The sequence below is a fragment of the Mustela nivalis genome (genome assembly GCF_964662115.1).
Source record: "Mustela nivalis genome assembly, chromosome: 3".
Taxonomy (NCBI): domain Eukaryota; kingdom Metazoa; phylum Chordata; class Mammalia; order Carnivora; family Mustelidae; genus Mustela; species Mustela nivalis.
In genome coordinates, this window is record NC_139022.1 from 97,240,014 (window position 1) to 97,260,111 (window position 20,098).

Genomic DNA, 20,098 nt, shown 5'->3' on the forward strand with positions numbered 1-20,098 from the left:
TGAGCCAAAGGCAGAGGCTTTAATCCACTGAGCCACCCAGGCGCCCAGACTCTTAACTATAAAGAACAAACTGGGGGTGCCTGGGTGGCTCAGTGGTTAAAGCCTCTGCCTTCGGCTCAGGTCATGATCCCAGGGTTCTGGGATTGAGCCCCGCATCGCATCGGGCTTTCTGCTCAGCGGGGAGCCTCCTTCCTCCTCTCTCTCTGCCTGCCTCTCTGCCTGCTTATGATCTCTGTCTGTCAAATAGATAAATAAAATCTTTAAAGAACAAACTGATAGTAACTAGAGGGAAGATGGGTGGGGGAGATGCAGGAAATGGGGAAATAGGGGATGGGGATAAAAGAATACACTTATCATGATGAAATAAAATAAAGTGATAAAAAATGCATCACCAAAAAAATTAAGAATTGAAACCAAAAGTAAGATCTTTTTCTTGGTCAAGATCTGTCTCGTCAGAGACATATCATCTCAGAAACACTCAAAAGGGTATCTACTGCCTACCAAGTGGACAGAAGAACAGAGAGAAAGCTATTCTGCAAAGTGGAGAAGAAAGAAGGATAACCTGTGGGCAGGAGCACAAATTCAGGATGGAGAGAGAAAATATAGTATTTCAGACTCAAGTTTCAGTTCTTTTCCTCCTGCTTATGGACTTCTTGAGGTAACTCCTTATCTTTATAATGAACTTTTTTCTTAAACCAGTTTTTATTCTACAACTTGTAGTAATCAAAAGTATACAGTCTAATGCACAAAGCCAGCAGAAGGATCTTTTTTTTTTTTTTTGGTAGCAGTAGGGTTTATTAAGCTGTGCCTTAGTACAGGTGCTGGGGCTTGCTCATGGTGCTCTTGATGTGTAAAGCCTAGACATTCTGCCAATTCTCCTTGAGTAATGACACCAGGAAACTGACAGCTAAGTGGATATTGCACACAAGCTCATCACCTGTCATCTGCACGCGGTCAATGGCCATTGCCAAACACAGCACCTTCTTCATCTGGAATTTGATGGTAAACTTCACTCCATCTACTTTGGCCACCATGTTTTCATTGTGGGTCAGTAAGGAAGGGAGCTTGCCAGCCTTATGAGGCCTGGGCCCAGCATTTGTGGGATCTGCTTGATCAGAAATTCTGAGGCCAAAAAGGCATCATACTTCTTGGCCAGCTTCTCGACTTTTTTTTCTTCTTGTTGAGTTTCTTCAGTGCCTCAGTGTCCACGTGGGGAATAACCACAGACTCATCACAGTCCTGCTGATCCCCGAAAAACATATGGGGAGCTTGGGGTGTGGGAGTGAACTTAATTTTAAGTCTGACTGTGCCCGAGAAGCATCTGTCTTCCTGAGGGTCATAGTTGTTTGAGCTGATCTGTAGATCCACCGGCTCCAAAACCTAGCTGGGCTTGCAGGGGTTGCCAGGCAGGAATTCCCGCACTGCCTTGTACAGGGCAGCTCAGGAGCCCTTGCTGCTCGCAGAGCCTCACACCTGCAAGAACCGGAAAAGAGAGCCAGTTGAAGGGTCACTTCTGCCATGAATTTTGAAGTTGATTATATAAACAATGACTTGCAAGATTAGAAAATACTTCAGTGGTCCTTCTCAAACACAATCCCTACACTATCTTTTCCAAATATCAGCAGACTCTGCTTTAAAAAAAACCTCTAAAAATGGAGACTTTATTATCTCCAAAGGCAGATAATTTCATATTTTAACAATTTTGGCTATTAGAAAATTAGTCTGTGTAATTGGATAGAAATCTATTCACCCAAAATATTATAACATCTGGGATCATTTGGAAAAAACATGGTATCCCTTCCCCTACGACAGCTATATAGCAGGTTGAAGACAATAACCACAGCTCCACCATTCTCCTTCCTCCTGCTCCTCTTGTGTGTAACACACACACATACACACACATGCTCACATACCCATGCACCTGCATACATACACACACTGTCTTCTCCCTAAAAAATATAATTTCCTTGCTCAATTCTCTCACAAGAAGCTTAGAGCAGTTATAATGACATGGTTAATGTCGAACTTGGATTTGATTTCAACACTGCCTTTGTTAGATGTGTAGCTCAGGAAAAATCAGTTATCTTAGAGTCTTGGGTCCCTCACATATAAACTGGGCATAATAAAAGTGCTCAGTACAAAGGAGTATTGTAGGGCTGAATGAAATTATTCACGTAAAGAATGCAGCACACACACACACACACACACACATACACATACACACACACACAAAGAATGCAGCATAGCATCTGTCCCTGGTAGGCGTTCAGTAAATAGGAGCCATTATTATCTTATTAATAGAACTATTGATATTAGTCATTACGATTGCCCTTATCTAGAAATCTGGTCTTATTTGACCAATGCTCCCAAACTGCTAGCTATGAGGATGTCAGATTAGGGGCTCTGCGTGCTTACTATAATACCAGGCACCACAGCATTGGTAGATTATCTTCCTCTGCAGAGGAAGGGAAGACACAGATTAAGGAGCTTGTCCAGAGTCACACAGCTAGTAGGTAGCAGAGCAAGAGTTCTAATTCAAGAATTCTGACCCAGACACTATTGCAACCTGCCGGTTATGCCATCATAGCTCATTAATTACCCACAAGGTGGTGCTCAGCAATAGACAGTGGCTTTTTCTGCTAAACCCTCTCAAGCATTCAAAATGAGGCCCCATGGGGGTGAGTCAGCATTTCTAATGGAGGCATTTTCCTTCAAAAGCAGTACTTCAAGCCAGTTTTTAAGGAGAGCACAAAAGTCATGGGGATGTAACACAGAGCAGGGTGACTCTAGTCAATGACACTACACAGCATATTTGAAACTTGCCAAGAGAGTAGATCTTAAAAGTAAACTAATAATAACAAGGAGAGTAGACAGGAGGTTTGGTCAGTAGCACAAATTAGGGCACAAGAGAGACACTTAAATGCCTAAAGAAAATATGAGTGAAAAACTTTCATGAGTGTGAACCAAAACATAAGCAGCTCCCCACAACTAACTTCCCTATATCTGGTCCCATCACACAAATTTTACATCCTCGTATCCATGTTGCTAATTTAGTCATTTCTTTGAAGAGATATATAATATCTTTATAATAAATTTACATGTATATTAATTTGTAAGTGTTCATTATGTTTTTTCCTTCCCCCAATGTATTAAAGAAAATTCTGCCTTATTCTGGGCTTTTCACGAGACCTCAATCCCTCCCCACCTTCAAAAAATAAATTCAAAATGCTGCAGTTCTGCTTCTGGCCCATTTTCGACAGAGAACTGGCAAATGAGAAGAGAGATGGATGGAAAAGTGAGAGAAATTTCATCAGAAAGGCAAATATTTAGTCCATTAAAAGCATAAAATATAGAGGGAAAGGATAAGAGAAAAGAAACATGGAGATCACTAAAGCTTGGTTTTGTGTTTTTTACCCAGGTACATTCCATGGAGGATGGATAGTGAAGGTTTAAGATAAAGTCATGGGGTGGGTAGAGAGTGTGAGAGATGGGAAGATGAGAGGCAGGGCAAAGGGGGACATGGAAGAACTGAGTAGGAATTACACCCTTGTTGATATCTGTCAAGGGACTCAAGGCAGGATGTGAATCACTTTCAGACATCACACTTGGCTTCTTTGAAGATGGCTGCATAGAGAACTCCAGTTAGTGGTAGCTCTCAGGTTTATTCTGGTTAGAGCAACACACATCTGAAGCACTCATACACATGTCCACCTTGCTGGAATGAGCAATTCTTACCCTGTTTGCTTCTCCTCGCCTACAAGCAGACCTGTCAAATAAATCATTTCTGTGATACTGATGAACCAATATTAAGCAAATTGGGCTCCCTTGCCACTTTTAAGTATGTAATATAAATACAAATCCCTAATGGACCTACTGCTCCTTACAGTTTTAAACTTCACTTTCAACTCATTTGAACTTGACAACATTATTCCTGGAAGTAAGCAAGGGCCATTATCACCATTTTACAAGATGAGGGAAAGGAGGTTCATGGAACTTGCAATGGCTTTCACAAGATCACAAAGTCAGTATGTGGCATACTGCAAAGTCAGTATGTGGCATACTGCAAGTCCCGTGGGCTCCATAGGATTTGTCATCACACTTCTCCACTGTCTGTACTCCATGAAGTATGTGCTTCATGTAATTACCTCTTGGAGATGGCAGAGTATGTAGAGGCAAGAAGCATTTGGCTTAGAGCCTGAAGGACTTGGTTCTAGTACGTCCCTTTCTATCACTTTGGATAAGTCATTTTTACACTCTGAAGTTTATTGACTTCATCTGTTTGTATTCATTTTTTATTGAGGTAGAGTTGACACACACTGTTACAATAGTTTCAGGTGAGCAACACAGTAATTTACTAAGTCTATACATTATACCATGCTCACCACAAGTGTAGGTGCCATCTGTCCCCATAGGACACTATTACAGTACCACTGACTGTATTCCCTGAGCTGTACCTCTCAGCCCTGTTGCTTACTCATTCCATAACTGGACGCCTTTATCTCTTACTCCCCATCACTCATACTGCCCATTCCCCCCTCATCCCCCCCCCCCACTGGCAACCATCAATTCCCTATACTTATAGGTCTGATTCTGTGTTTTGTTTGTTTGTTCCTTTGTTTTGTTTTTTAGATTTCACATATAAGTGAAATCATATGGTATTTGTCTTTCTCTTTTTTTCATGTTTGCACTTAAGAACTCCAGTATTCTATATTAACAGTGATAACTGCTATTATTACTGAAGGCTTATATAAGGTACATACTAGTAATAGGTACATAGATTTGTCATCCATTTAATCTTCATAACCTTGCAAGTTTTCAGAGAGGGTAAAGTATCTCCCAAACTGACAAGTAATAGCACTAGGATTTGAAAACAGGTCAGACAGATTCTTTTCTCACAGCACCATATTGCCTCTACATCTCTTGGTGAATTATCAAAATATGTGTGACTATAAAAGAGGAAGGCCACTCTAGATTGGTACGTGGCAGGTTTAATAAACAAGGGAACTTACACACAAGCCTTGTCTTGGATAGTGGCAAGACAAGCAGATCTCTGCACCAATCTGACAGAATCTTAAACATTTATACAGAGGTTTTGATTAGGATCCTGTCATGTATCCAGTCCAGATGGTCTCAACAACACATTACTGTCTCAAGGCTATGTCTCTGAAAATGACACTTAGTGTGGACAGTGGGTGGAATGTACATTCCAAGGATGGGGGTGGGGAGGATGAGGGATGAGGAGCCTCTAATTGCCTGGGTCCAGCTAATGTGTCAACTGGTGATCACATCCTCTCAGTGACCTCCTTCAACAGGTTTGGATCTGGGTTTGTCTTCCTCAGAGTCCAGGTTCTTCAAAACTGCTTTGTATCCCTAGATACATGGAACTTCTCTGTTGTACCCATACCTATTTCTGCCTGAATCTAGGTAGTCAGAAGGAATTCTCTTCTGACTTGAATGTGCTCAGAAGGCTTTCCTCCATTGCCTCAGTAAACTTTTCTCTGAGTCTTCTACCTCTTATCTGTTAAACCCCTTGTTTAAAATTGCTGGTGCGTTACTATCTACCTTCCTTCCCCCAGCACGAAACCAGGAAATACGTGTGCACACACTTTCTATTTCTTGGTATACAGGTAAGTAAACTTTAGAACATGAGAATAAATGCCTTTCTTCACATCAAAAGCTTGAGAACTTTTCGTAGAAGAAACAATCTCCAAATACCTGTTGAGACAGTTTTGGGCTTGCTTTCTTCTGGATTGTGGCCATATTTCAGGAACACACATTCTAAGCAAGTGGGACAGGTTTGGTCACTTAATTTAGTAGGCCCTCTTCACGCCAAATGCAGTACTCTCCATTCCTCATACTTTGAGAGGAAGCCCAGCTTTCACTGGGGAAAATACCATTTCCAAGTCAAACACCCTCTCATAAGCACATATACTGAGGGCCAGAGACGTGCTCAACGTCAGGAGACTCTTAAAGACTGTGCTCTTAATCCCCTGCCCTTTTATTAGAACTTAATGTTTCCTCTTGGGAAATCAAACAATCACTGGGAGTCATCCTGGTCACCCACTATGATGTGGCAAAAAACCCTGGCAAAAACCCTCTTTTCCTCCCGATTTTTCTAAGATAGATCCACCAAATATCATGTCCATAAGTGTCCTTAGAGGGCCAATTTAAGATCTTCCCAAATTACTATGACAGAAAGAAGGAAGGAAGGAAAGAAAGAAATCTTTACCAATAAGTGCCAGAAATGTGGAATTATGTCAAATTAAAAGGGTGTTTTATTTGGTACTTCTTGAAGCCTTTGATACAGTAAAGGTGTATTGTGACCTCCTAATAGAGAAATAGGTTCCCCAACTTATTTGGCCATTTATATTTTTTACCCCTCCATGGAGAAGTGCACACATTCAGTGTTCTATGAAGCACACTTTGAGATATGTTAATGTGGTCTGGTATTCCTAAGATCCCATTTGCAATGCTCACAAAGCAGAAATGACTTGTTAAGGCCTTACAGAGTGCATTCCAAAGAAGGAGGACTGATCTGGACATGGGTGAAAACTGGAGGGCGTTATGCTAAATGAAATACACCAGGCAGAGTGACACAAATACCACATGGTACCATTTTTATGTGAAATCTAAGTATATACATACACACTTGCCAATTTCATAAAAAGAGAGAGTTAGGTGGTGGCTGCTGGGGGCTAGGGGATGCCAAAATGAGATGTCAAGGGACATAAACTTCTGAGTTATGAGTAGTTCTGAGATCTACTGTGCAGTACAATGACTATCATTAACAATATGGTTTTTGTATACTTGCAATTTACTGAGTAGATTTTAAGTATTCTCACCACACACACACACACACACACACACACACACACACACAGAAATATAAGTATGTGAGGCTTTAGAAGTATTAATTAACTGTGGAAATCAAGCAGGACTGCAATCTGTGGACTATAACTACATGCTGCCATAGTCCAAAACAGGAGTAACTTTGGTCCACAAGACTCAAAAACAATGTAAGCTGCATGAGGCCAGGGAACCTATTTTGTTGACTACTGACCATCTAGCACAGTGCTTGGCACATTGAAGATATCCAGAAGTATTTGTTTAATAAAAAATGTCCCACAACAGTACAGGATCATTTTGTCTTGTTGACTCTTTACAACAACCCTATGATTGTTATTATAATTTTTCAGAAATTGAAAGATTAGAAATTTGAAATTTGAGATTAGAAAGTAGATAGTAACTTGTCATAAATTCACAGAGATAATAAGTAACTGTGATGGTATACTAGCTTAGTATTTCTCAAATCCTGCGTGTAAATCACCTGGGTATCATTGAAAACTGTAGACTGCATTTCTAACAAGTTCCCAAGGGAAATTGATTCTGCTATTCCACAGACTACACTTTGAATAGCAAAACCCTAGTTTCCAATCATAGAATGCCAGAGTTTTAAAAGGAAAACATAGTTGGTCAAGTTAGAAATATTAAGCCTAGATATTACAAAATGCTCCCTCTTAGGCCATTTTTGATGTTCACATCATTACTCTGAGCTAACATCAGGCCAAAATCCTGCCAACCCTACTACAGACAAGGCATCACAAAGTGACATAGCCAAAGCATAACGATGTGCCATGGAGAAGCTGGGAAGAAATACCACATAGGACTTTCCTACTGCCCTGTGACATCCTGCTGGAGATCACCACGAGCCAAAACCAACAGGAAACAGGAGGCAGAAGAGTTCACTGATAGAATCCAGCCAGCTCGGCCTCAAAGGGCAAAAAGCAGAGTAGAGAAAAACTGAGGGCGTCTCAGGAAGGGCACACTAACACTATCCAATGCACTTCTGCCTCTCTGTAGAGATCAGACCAAGCTCCTTTCCAACTACTCTTTCACCTAGGGTGGAACAAATGTCAAAGGAAAAGAGGGGAAGGAAGGGAGTATACTTTTCTATTTTGTGCCTGCACACTTCCCCTAGAACCGGATGACACTACTATCTGTGAAAAAGCAGTATCTCTCTTCACCGACAGGTTAGCCCCTCTGTTGGTGTTCTTGCCATTGGCGTAAAAAACTTACTCTTCTCTCCCTCTGAGTAGGCAGCTCTCGCTTCTCTAAATTCTCGTCCCTCTCAGCCTCTAGAGTATTAGCCCTTAGGATTCCCCTGGTCATTATCTTACTGTTTCTTCTCAGACTCATTCCAAAGTATCTCTTCTTAAATACAGTAGTTTTTTAAAAAATGTTTTATCTGCTGAAGGCTATAACACCCTATCTTTGGGGCTTAGTTTCAACCCCATTCATCCAGTTCCACTGGCCATCTACTTATAGGGAACCCCGACTTAGATGATGAAGCAGCCCTTCAATCTCAAGTGCCCAACTACACTCAGCATCTTCCCCCTGAGCTCTCTTCTTGGCTCCCTTCTCATGATAAAGTCGCCATCACCCTCCTGCTTGTCACCCAGTCTCAAAGCCAGCTCTAACAAATTCTAACTCTATGACACCACTAGTACTTATATCCTTTGTTTATTTCCCAGTGACAACATTGCTGTTTAGTTTCTCATTTTTTTTTCTTTCCTTGGCTAATAAAGTAATTTCTAATTAATTTCTTGCTTCTTCTTTTTTTTTTTTTTAACCTTTCTAGCCCAATTTACAAACACAACCATCAGATTAATGTTCCAAAAATACAGTTCGGATTATATCATATTAAAAAAAAAAAAAAACCTCATTCAAACCTTGAATAGCTGTTGAAGGGAAAGTAACTGTAAATGTGTGAACAAAGAGGAGGGAAGGCAATGTTAGCATCCCACTTCTTTGGATTTCATCTGTTTTTCTGTTCTTTACTTTCATATCTGTTTTTGCTGGCAGTGAGTGGATTTTTGCATTTCTTTTTGTTCACTTCCAAATCGTTTGCAAATTTTGGAAATGGAGATAGTGTGAGAGAGAAGAAAGGAGAAACAAGATTTGTGGTAGTTGAGGAAGAGAGGGGGGAAATGAAGACTGAGTGACCGAATTGGTCTTCAATAATTGCTAGTCATTCGTTGGGAAACTGAAAGCATGAATGGGTATTTTTAAAAACCACGGTTTCTGAGTATGGCTGCAATGGAACTAACTTCATTGACCAGAGTCCTTAGTGTCAATATCATTTCTGGGGGCTTGGAAGTTTTGAAAGAGAAATGACCAAATTCTAACTACTTCAATCTGAATGGTACCAAAATCAAAGTACTCAATTCAGTAGATATTCAGGAAAATATTAAAAAGATAGAAAAGTCATGACTTGTTTAACTCTGATATCATAATCCTAATAACTGAGAAAGTATCTTTTTTTAAATTTTATTTTTTATAAACATATATTTTTATCGCCAGGGGTACAGGTCTGTGAATCACCAGGTTTACACACTTCACAGCACTCACCATAGCACATACCCTCCCCAATGTCCATAACCCCACCCCCTTCTCCCACCCCACCTCCCCCCAGCAACCCTCAGTTTGTTTTGTGAGATTAAAAGTCACTTATGGTTTGTTTCCCTCCCAATAATGACTACAGCATAACATACTTAAAGGGATTTTGTCAGCAGGATAATGAACATCAACCCCGAAGAGGAAGAGAAAGAGTATGGAAATAATCATAACCAAGCTAATGGGGAGGACGGAGCTGGACCATCCAGAGAATATGAGGAAGAGGAGGAAGAAGAAGAGGAGAATGAAGGCAAGATGAAGCAAGCTCAGAATTGGGAAAGGGAAAATAGGAAATAGATCTCTCATAGCCAATGAAAGATTTTCAGGATGGATACTACGATGATTATGTTCACAAGGAGAACATAGAAGATGGAGAAGAAGGTCTTCAAGGGAAAAAGAAAAATCAAGATGCAAAGGATGAAAGAGAATGACATAACTAGATTCTCCTTAAACCAGACCATGTAATGCTACTGGTAGCATCAGTTAAATGGCCATTACAGTGATTTCCATAGAAAACAAACAACATGTAACTCTTAAAAGAATGTTTTACTATTTTCATATTGTCTTCATTAAAATAAGCTTTATTAATCTAATGATTATATTATTTGTGGAGAAACATTTTTATTGATTTCATTGTCATAGTCCCTAGAAATTCATTTGGAATCTTAATTTTTCTCATTATCTTATTCTTGTTAATCATTATTAGCCAACAATGAAAACATGACTGATTCTACAGTTTAATACAGTACATTTTTTTCATGTTTTAAACTTACTTTAAAAACAGAAGTAAAAGTTGCAATAATATGTAAAGGCAACAGTTTTTCTTTTGAATGGCAAGTTGGTTATTTTCATAATTGACCCAGAGATCTCTAGTTGGGAAGTTCTTAGTTTTGTGTTCGTTTGTTTAGTAAGAGTTTTAAAATTTTTTTAGGTGTTTGTTTTGTCACACAATTAGTTTGGAGGATAGGAGTAAAATAATAAAGATTCTATTCAGCCACACAGATCAAGAATTTTAATACTCTTTTTATGATTGTATGTGTGTGTGTGTATATACATATATATATAGTGTTAAGTTCCTCATGAGTCTCTTCCTAAAAATTTGAAGTTATTATTTTTTGTGCAACTGGTTTTTTTTTAAGTTTTTTTTTAAAAAAAACTTTAAAGATTTTTTTTTTTAATTTATTTGAGGGAGAGGGAGAGGAGAAGGTGACTCCCCACTAAGCAGAGAGCCCAACACAGGTCTAGATCCCAGGACCCTGAGATCATGACCTGAATTGAAGACAGACTCTTAACCAGCTGAGCCACACGGGCACTCCTGTTTTCCAACTCGAATGAGGTATAATTGACAATTAAAAATTATATATGTGTAAGATATACAACACAATGACGTGATATACAAATACATTGTAAAATAATCACCACAATCAAACTATATAGCATATCCATCTCCTTACATAGTTAGCATCATTTTTGTGTGTGGTAAGAACACTTAAAATCTACTCTCTCAGCAAATTTTGTACACTGTACAGTATCTTTAACCACAGTTACAGTGCTGGATATTGGATTTCCAGAACTTACTCACTTGGTGTAACTGAAACATTGTACACCTTGACCAACATCTTCCCATTTCCCCCTACCTGAAGGACTGTCATTCTCCTCTCTGCTATGTTCATCAGAGGTATTAGCCTCTAGTGTTCTTTCCTTGTAATGTCTTTGTCTGGTTTTAGTATTGGGGTGATGCTGGTCTGGTAAAATGAGTTTGGAAGTGTTTCCTCATCTCGGATTTCCTGAAAGAGTTTAACAAGGATTGGTCTTAGGCTTTCACTGGCAAGGGGTTTTGATTACTGACTACTGATTTCATCTCCTTGTTTGCTACTGGTCTATTCAGGTTGTCAATTTCTCCTTGATGGAGTTTTGGTATGTCATATGTTTCTAGGAATTTAGCCATTCCTTCTAGATTATCAAGGGTTTTGGTATGTGATTCTTCATGATACTCCCTATGATCCTTTCTGGTTCTTAGATATCCACTGCAATGTCTCCTTTTTCATTCTTGATTTTACTTATTTGAATTTTCCCTTTTCTTTTTCTTAGACTGGCTAAGAGTTTGTCAATTTTATCTTTACAAAAAAAACCATAACTCTTAGTTTTATTGATTTTTTCCATTTTTATTCTATATTTATTTCTGCTCTAATCTTTATTATTTTCTTCCTTCTGCTACCTCTGAGTTATGCAGTTCCTTGAGGTATAATATTAGGTTGTTCATTTGAAATCTTTCTTCTTCCTTAGTGTAGGTATCCATCACTAAATACTTCCCTCTTAGAATGCTTGTGCTGTATCCCATAAATTTGATACGTTCTGTTTTCATTTTTGTCTGTCTCAAGGTACTTTTTAAATTGTTGTCATATATTCAGGTATATGACATTTCTAATCTGACATCTGTATACACAACAAAGTGATCATCCCCAAAAGTTTATTTATCATCCATCACCCTACAAGCCCTTATACCCACCCTCAACTCCTTTCCCTCTGGTAACCACTGATCCGTTCTCTGTATCAAGATACTTGTAAAATTCCCTTTGATTTTCTCTGACTCAATAGTTGGTCAAGAGCATGTTCTTTAGTCTCCACATATTTGTGGAGCTGGGGTGTGGTACACAGGCATGCATGGAGGGGCAGCAGTGCCAGGGTCCAGAGCACAGTGCACATGGAAGAGGTGTGCAGCCAGGGTCCCAGTCATGTGCCAGAATGGAGCAGGTGGGTCAACAGCCCTGGAACCAGTGGAGCTGGGAGAAGTGGCTGCTCTGGCCTGGGATGAGGGGTGCAAAGCAGCTCATACTCCCCATGCAGCTCCACTGGCTGGGGTCAACATCAACAAAAACTTCAGGGATTTTCAGTGGTAAAGCTGTGTGCAATGGGTTGCTGGAGTCTTCTGTGGTGAAGACTGCTAGGATCTTCCTGCTCCTATTTTCCCCCACAGTGAGGAAGTCATGGACAAGGGGATCTTACTGGGTGCTAAGCAATACAAGACTGGATGATGGGATGAAGGTAAAATGCTCCCTCTACTTTTTCATAAAACCAACCTCAGTTTATGTGTTCCACTGGTTTGCTGCAACTTTCTCATTATGCTCTTCCTCATTTCACATTAAATAGCTCTTCTATGGTGAGCACCTTAAGTTCTTCAAACTTTCCTCAAAGGTCATGTTTCTAAAGCCCTTCTGCATCATTTCCAGGTTGGTGGGTTTTTTTGTTTTGTTTTGTTTGTTTGTTTGAGAGAGATGCAGGGCTCGATCTCACAACCCTGAGATCACAACCTGAGCCTAAATCAAGGGTCAGAGGCTTAACCAACTGAGTCACCCATCTCTCTTTTTAAGACATATTCTCTCTGCCAGAGGTTGTGCTACTTGTTCTCCTTGCATCATTACATTTGTGTCTCTTGATGAGTCTGAGAGCTAGGTATTATAATCTCCATTTTGCAGATAAGAAACTGAAATTTTGAGAGTTCAAATAACTTTCCCAAGATATCACTTATTGAGCAGCATCCAAACTGAATTCTGACTTCAGAGTCTATGCTATGCAGTACCCACTATGTTGTCCCAAGAGGTAGTGGACTGCCTAAGTTCAGAGTTATAATCGTAAAATCTGTATGTGTACTTGGAACAACAGAATGAGGCACACCTGGGTGGCTTAGTGGGTTGAGCATCTGACTCTTGATTTTGGCTCAGGCAATCTCGGGGTCCTGAGATCAAGCCCTGCATTATGCTTGTCATGAATGAGGTTCTAAGTGGCTGATGAACTGAATGAGACCTTCGAGAATCATTTTGGCCTTCCCAATCACGTGAGACTTTGAATTTTAAATAGTTCTATAGTTCTATAGTATGCAGTGATGAATGTAACAGGACATTTAATATCGAACCAGCAGAACTATCAAAAACAGAATATGATTTCCCCCTTTCTCTTCCATACGTGACAAGTATAATGAACATATTCTGCCTCATATTAAGGTTCCTTGCATTTCCTACCCTTCTGAAGTAGAGAAGGCTATGGATACATGTTTTCACAGATGAAGAAGCCAGCCTTGAGAAAGAGGCATGGAATTGACTTTGTTGACTCTCTGACACCAGAGAGGGAGGTATTATCACCAATGCTACATGAGCACCCGTCCTGCAAGGGACCAAAGGCTCCTCACCACGAGATTAATGAAACATCACAACCCTATCTCTGAGAAGTCTCCAACAAAGACAGCTCTCCCTTTCATAAAATCTCTCTTCTCTTTGTTAACACAGCATCTAAATATTTTATTTCCTTCTTCCCTTCTGATAGCTTTTTCTAAACTTCTCTTCCAAGCCCTTCTTGCTCTGTGGGGCCCTTAAATGTGGATGCTCCTCAAGCTTCTGGTGAAGTGCTCTTCTCTTCTAATCTTCCCACTATCCTTGAATTTTCCCATCTATTCCAATGGCTTTATCTTTCAGCAATGACTCCCAGGCCCATATCTCATGTAAAGTCTCCTCTTTTCAAGGTCAGAAAGTATTTGTTGATCAATGAGTAAATGTAGTAATGGATAAATAAGCATAGGAGAAGTAACTGGGTGTCCGTATTTCAGACTGGAACCCAGTAAAATGCATTCTTATCACCAGTTTTTCACAACAGATAGAACTAAGTTCCAGTCCAATCTTGGCCCCTTACTAGTGGAGTGATGTTAGATTAAGGGATTTAAATGCCCACACCTTAGTTTATTTTTCTCACTGTGGTTGTTAGTTTGTTTTGCTTTGTTTTTAAGAATTTACAAAATGAGGATAATTATACCCATCCTGACCTACATTTCAAGTAGGGTAATTATGAGGAATGCATGAGTTCTCACATAGGAGAGGGCCTTAGGAATGAGAATTATCATTACTAAACAGTATTGAGTTATTCATTCAAGAGAGACAGAGCAGGATGCCTATCAGGGTGCAAGACAAATGTTTTCTTTTGTTTATCCTGAAGGTCTGGGTAGCTGTTCATGGCAGTTATTCACAGCTCAGCCATAAAAAGTCTTCTGAAGGAAGGGTAAGAAGGATAAAGGGTGGTGGCCATATTAAGTCCAGCCCTAGCTATCCACAGCACACACCCACCTGTTGTGTATGGTAATGCCTCAGAACACGGGCCCAGCCCAGACCTCAGCCAAAGCACCTGGTCTCAAGCGAATACAAAAGTAACTAGTGAGATGACCTCTTTAGTCATCACAGAGTGCCAAGGTTAGAGGCATTCTAGTCATTACTCCAATCAACAATGTCATTGGAAAAATGGAGACATTTGGGCCCTGGAAGGGAAAAAAGAAGTGCTCAAGTTACCCAGCTAGTTAGTAGCAGAGCTAGAATATAAATGTCAATCACCAGTTCATTATACATTCTAACCACTCTGACTACAAGACTAATATACTTATTTTTCATCCAGAAGGCTCTTATAATTATTTTTCTTTTTCCTATTAGGGTATAATTTACATGTACTAAGATATACTAAGGTACAATTTACATACAGTTTGAATTTACCTTTTTAATATTTTTTGTGGTTTAATTTAAATCCAGTTAACATGCAATATAATATTAGTCACAGGAGCGTAATATAGTGATTCAGCACTTCCCTACAACACCTGGTGCTCATCACAACAAATGTACTCCTTAATCCCCCATCACTGCTAATCATCAGTTTGTTTTCTATTAAGAGTTTATTTCTTCATTTGCCCTCCCAATCTCTTTTTTTCCCCTTTGCTCATTTGTTTCTGAAATTCCATATGAGTGAAATCATGTTAAATTTACCCTTTTAAATATCAAGTTCTGTGTCTTTTGCCAAATAGAAAATTTCATGATACAAGCATATTCATTGCATAAAGTGTCCATCATCCTTAACAATTCCCTCTAACCCATTTACAGGAAACCCTTCCCTCCCTGTTCAATGAACACATCTGTCTCCTATCCCTAAAAATTTCCCTTTTTCAGATCATATAAATGAAATTAGAATTACACACTATGCAGCATTTTGTTTCACTTAGAATAATGTGTATGAGGGGCACTTGGGTGGCTCAGTCCTTTGAGGATCTGACTTGAGCTCAACTCAGGTCTTGATCACAGGGTCATGAGTTCAAGCCCCATATTGGGCTCTATACTGGGCATGGAGCATACAATAAATAAAAATAGTAATAATAATAATAATAATAATAATACTTTGGAAATTAATCCACGCTCTTCCATGTATCAGGAGTTTGAGCCTATTAATACTAAGTAGACTTCTTTCTTAACTATTTTAATTCAATTAATTAACATATAATGTATTATTGGGCTCATAGGTAGGTCTGTGATTCATCGGTCTTATATAATACCCAGTGCTCATTACATCACTTGCCCTCCTTAATGTCCATCACCCAGTTACCCCATTCTTCCACTTCCCTTCCCTCCAGCAACCCTCAGTTTGTTTCCTATGATTAAGGAAACAAATGGTTTGTCTTTCTCTCTGGTTTTGTCTTCCTTTATTTTTTCCCCTCTTCCTTGATGAGCCTCCGTTTTGTTTCTTAATTCCACATATGAGTGAGATCATATGATGATTATCTTTTTCGGACTTGTTTCACTTAGCATAATGCCCTCTAGTTCCATCCATGTGGTTGCAAATGGCAAGATTTCATTTTTTGATGGCTGAATAGTATTCCATTGTGTGTGTGTGTGTGTGTGTGTGTGTGTGTGTGTGCGTGATCTTTATCCATTCATTTGTTGATGGACATCTAGGTTCTTTCCATAGTTTGGCTATTGTGGACATTGCTGCTATAAACATTGGGGTGCAGATGCCCCTTTGGATCACTACATTTATATCTTTGGGGTAAATACTAGTGCAACTGCTGAGAGGTAAGGCAGCTCTATTTTCAACTTTTTGAGGAACCTCCATGCTGTTTTCCAGAATGGCTACACCAGCTTGCACTCCCACCAACAATGTAGGAGGGCTCTCCTTTTTCCTCATCCTCGCCAACATCTTTCATTTCCTGACTTGTTAATTTTAGCCATTCTGACTGGTGTGAAATGGTATCTCATTGTGGTTTTGATTTGTATTTCCTTGATGCCGAGAGATGTAGAGCATTTTTTCATGTGTCTGTTGGCCATTTGGATATCTTCTTTGCAGAGATGTCTGTTCATGTCTTCTGCCCATTTCTTGATTGGATTATTTGTTCTTTGCGTATTGAGTTTGATAAGTTCTTTATAGATTTTGGATACTAGCCCTTTATCTGATATTTCATTTGCAAATATCTTCTCCCATTCTGTCAGCTGTCTTTTGGTTTTGTTCGGTTTCCTTTGCTGTGCAAAAGCTTTTGATCTTGATGAAGTCCCAATAGTTCATCTCTGCCCTTGCTTCCCTTGCCTTTGGTGATGTTCCTAGGAAGAATTGCTGCGGCTGAGGTTGAAGAGGTTGCTGCCTGTGTTCTCCTCAAGGATTTTGATGGATTCCTGTCTCACATTGAGGTCCTTCACCCATTTTGAGTCTATTTACATGTGTGGTATAAGGAAATGGTCCAGTTTCATCTTTCTGCATGTGGCTGTCCAATTTTCCCAACACCATTTGTTGAAGAGGCTGTCTTTTTTTCCATTGGACATTCTTTTCTTATTTTGTCGAAGATTAGTTGACCATAGAGTTGAGGGTCCATTTCTGGGTTCTCTATTTTGTTCCACTGATCTATGTGCTTACCATACTGTCTTGATGATCACCACTTTGTGACAGATCTTGCTAAGAAGTACTTTTTTATGTGGATTCACCACATTTGTTTATCCATTTGCTGGTTGAAGAACATTGGATTATTTCCATTTTGGGTCATTACCAGTAAAGCCACTATAAACTGGCATGTATGTTTTATTCTTTGAACATAAAATTTATTTCACTTGATTATACATCTAGGAGTAAGACTGCTGGGTCATATGGTTAAGGATATATTTAATTTTATATGAAACTGCCAAACTGTTTTCCCATTTCCCATTTCCCCCAGCAACCCATGAGAGTTCCAATTTATCTGTGTCTATCTAGCACTTACTATGATCAGTTTTGTCTTTTTCTTTTTTAATTTTAGTGATTCCAATAAGTGGGTAGTGACACCTCATTGTGGTTTTTAATTTGTATTTCTCTGATGACAAATGGTACAAAATATATCTTTTTATGTGTTTTTCAACCACACACCTACTTTGATGAAATAAATGTTCAGATCTTTTGCCCTTTTCTTTCAATCAAGTCATTTTCCTATTACTTAGTTTTGAAAAGAATTTATGTATTCTGGCTATAAATCCTTCAATAGATAGGTGAGTTTTCTCCTTCTGTTTGGTTTGTCTTTGTTTTTTATCTATAGTGTCTTTTTGTGTATGTGGATCATGTTGTTGTTGTTACAGCTAAGAAATCTTCATCTAACCCAAGGACATAAAGCCTTTTCTCTATATTTTTTCTAGAAATTTTAGAGTTTATGTTTTTACATGTGATTCTCCGAAATATTTTGAATTTAATTAATTAATATACTGAATAAGGTATAGATGAAAATTTATTTATTCTTTTAGTGTGGATGTCCAATTGTCTCAGTACCATATATTGAGAGGACTACTGTTTCTCCACTGAACGACCTTTGTTGAAAACCAGTTGATCATAAAAGTGTGACTATACTTCTAGACTCTGCTCTGTTTCACCAATATGTCTATCCTTTCTCCAGTACAATACTGTCTTAGTTGGTGAGCTTTACAGAAGTCTTGAAATCAGGTAGAACGACTCCTCAAACTTTGTTCTTTTTTTCTTTGTTTTGTTCTTTGTTCTTTTTTCTTTCTTCTTTTTTCTTAAATGCATTAGGCTTATTTAATGATTTAGCAAAGTCTATCTTGAATAATGTTTCCTCTGCAAAAGAAAAGAAAGGGTATTTCATTGTTTGATGTAGAGTATTTTATAATGTAATTTAGGTTAATATGGTTATTTAGGTTTTCTGTATCCTTCTTAACTTTCTATTTGTTCTATCAATCTGTAGATTGATCTCTAGTTTCTTTTAACCCCAAGTTTTTTTTTTTAATTAGTGTTTGATGATATACGTTTTTGCATTTACTTTCTTTTACTTTTGTCTTCATATTTAAAATAAGTTTCTATATATAGTATAGTCTGACAATCTCTGCCTTATTGATGTATTTAGATTGCTTACATTTAATGCAATTATTGATGTGACTGCATTAAAACCCACAGTGTTGCTAGATTTTTTTTTAATTCCCTCTATTCTTTCCTTTCCCCTCCTTTTCACCTACTTCTTAAAAAAAGATTTTATTTATTTCTTTGGGGAAGAGAGAGAAAGAGAGAGCACAAGAGTACAAGAGCAGGGGGAGGAAAAAGCAGACTCCTGCTGAGCATGGAATCTGACGTAGAACCTGAACCCAGCGATCCCAGAAAAACCCTGTGATTTAAGTGTTATTATACTCTTATCTGGCATGGATAAATTATATATGAATGACATAGAAATATTTGTACTATGAATTTAAGGCTGGGGTCTTTATAATTTAGGGTAAAATTACTATTTTCATGTGATCAATTTATGCTTAATTTTTTTTTAAGTTCCCTTCATTCTGTCCCATGTGCCAAAATGAGGCATGACCAAGTAAGTACCTATTCTGAAATGTTGTCTCCATCCTTAGCTCTAGCTGCTAGAAAAACAAAAGCCACTGGACTCTTAGGTATCTTTCTATTTATACCTCATCTCTTGGCCTGAGTCTTGGCTCTCATTCCAGTAGGCATCTAGAATCCTCTGCCACTAGTCCCAATTGTCCATTTACACATTTAATTAGCATCCACTGAATACCCACTGCATTTATTCAGCATTGTCTACTTGCCAGGTAGGCAAAGAGTATCTGAGGATAAATAAAGTATGGCTCATGCTTGATGAGCCTGTAACTTAATGAAGGTATCAAAAATAAAACATGACCGAGTCAAGATGGCGGAGAAGTAGCAGGCTGAGACTACTTCAGCTAGCCGGAGATCAGCTAGATAGCTTATCTAAAGATTGCAAACACCTGAAAATCCATCGGCAGATCGAAGAGAAGAAGAACAGCAATTCTGGAAACAGAAAAACAACCACTTTCTGAAAGGATGCAGCTTGCAAAAAGAAGTCTGTGGCGCTCCCTTTCATATCCCATCCCTTCTGGCTCTGTCCGTGAGGAGGAAAAATCAGTGTTCACATTTGAGCAATTCCAAGTGGAAGTATCCTATTTCAGAGAGGACACAATTTATGATTAAAAACCCTATGAATCCAAGTGTTATTAATCATCGTTCCTCATTTCCTTTCACTGCTGGGATTTGACAAGGATTTTATTTTACCTTGAAAAACTGCACATAGTGGAGAGTTTCTTCACTTTATTTCTGCAGTCTTAACATACCCTACTGAGTAAAGGTGGAGGTGCTTGGCCATATGGTAACACCATGCTTAGCCATTTGAGGAACTGCCAGACTGTTTTCCATACTCACCAGCAGAAGATGCTGCTGCGGCTGAGGTCGAGGAGGTTGCTGCCTGTGTTCTCCTCAAGGATTTTGATGGATTCCTTTCGCACATTGAGGTCCTTCATCCATTTTGAGTCTATTTTCGTGTGTGGTGTAAGGAAATGGTCCAATTTCATTTTTCTGC

The 20,098-nt window shown here is 38.9% G+C and overlaps 1 pseudogene across 1 annotated transcript in view; it reads right to left on the reverse strand.

The window, feature by feature from the left end:
* Positions 1 to 809: 809 nt before the first annotated feature.
* The window catches only part of LOC309862295 (large ribosomal subunit protein uL1 pseudogene), an 83,282-nt pseudogene continuing 63,993 nt past the window's right edge, over positions 810 to 20,098 (reverse strand). The window contains exon 3 of the transcript XR_014316675.1: positions 810 to 1,473. The product of XR_014316675.1 is annotated as a large ribosomal subunit protein uL1 pseudogene (transcript). The remainder of the gene's footprint in view (positions 1,474 to 20,098) is intronic.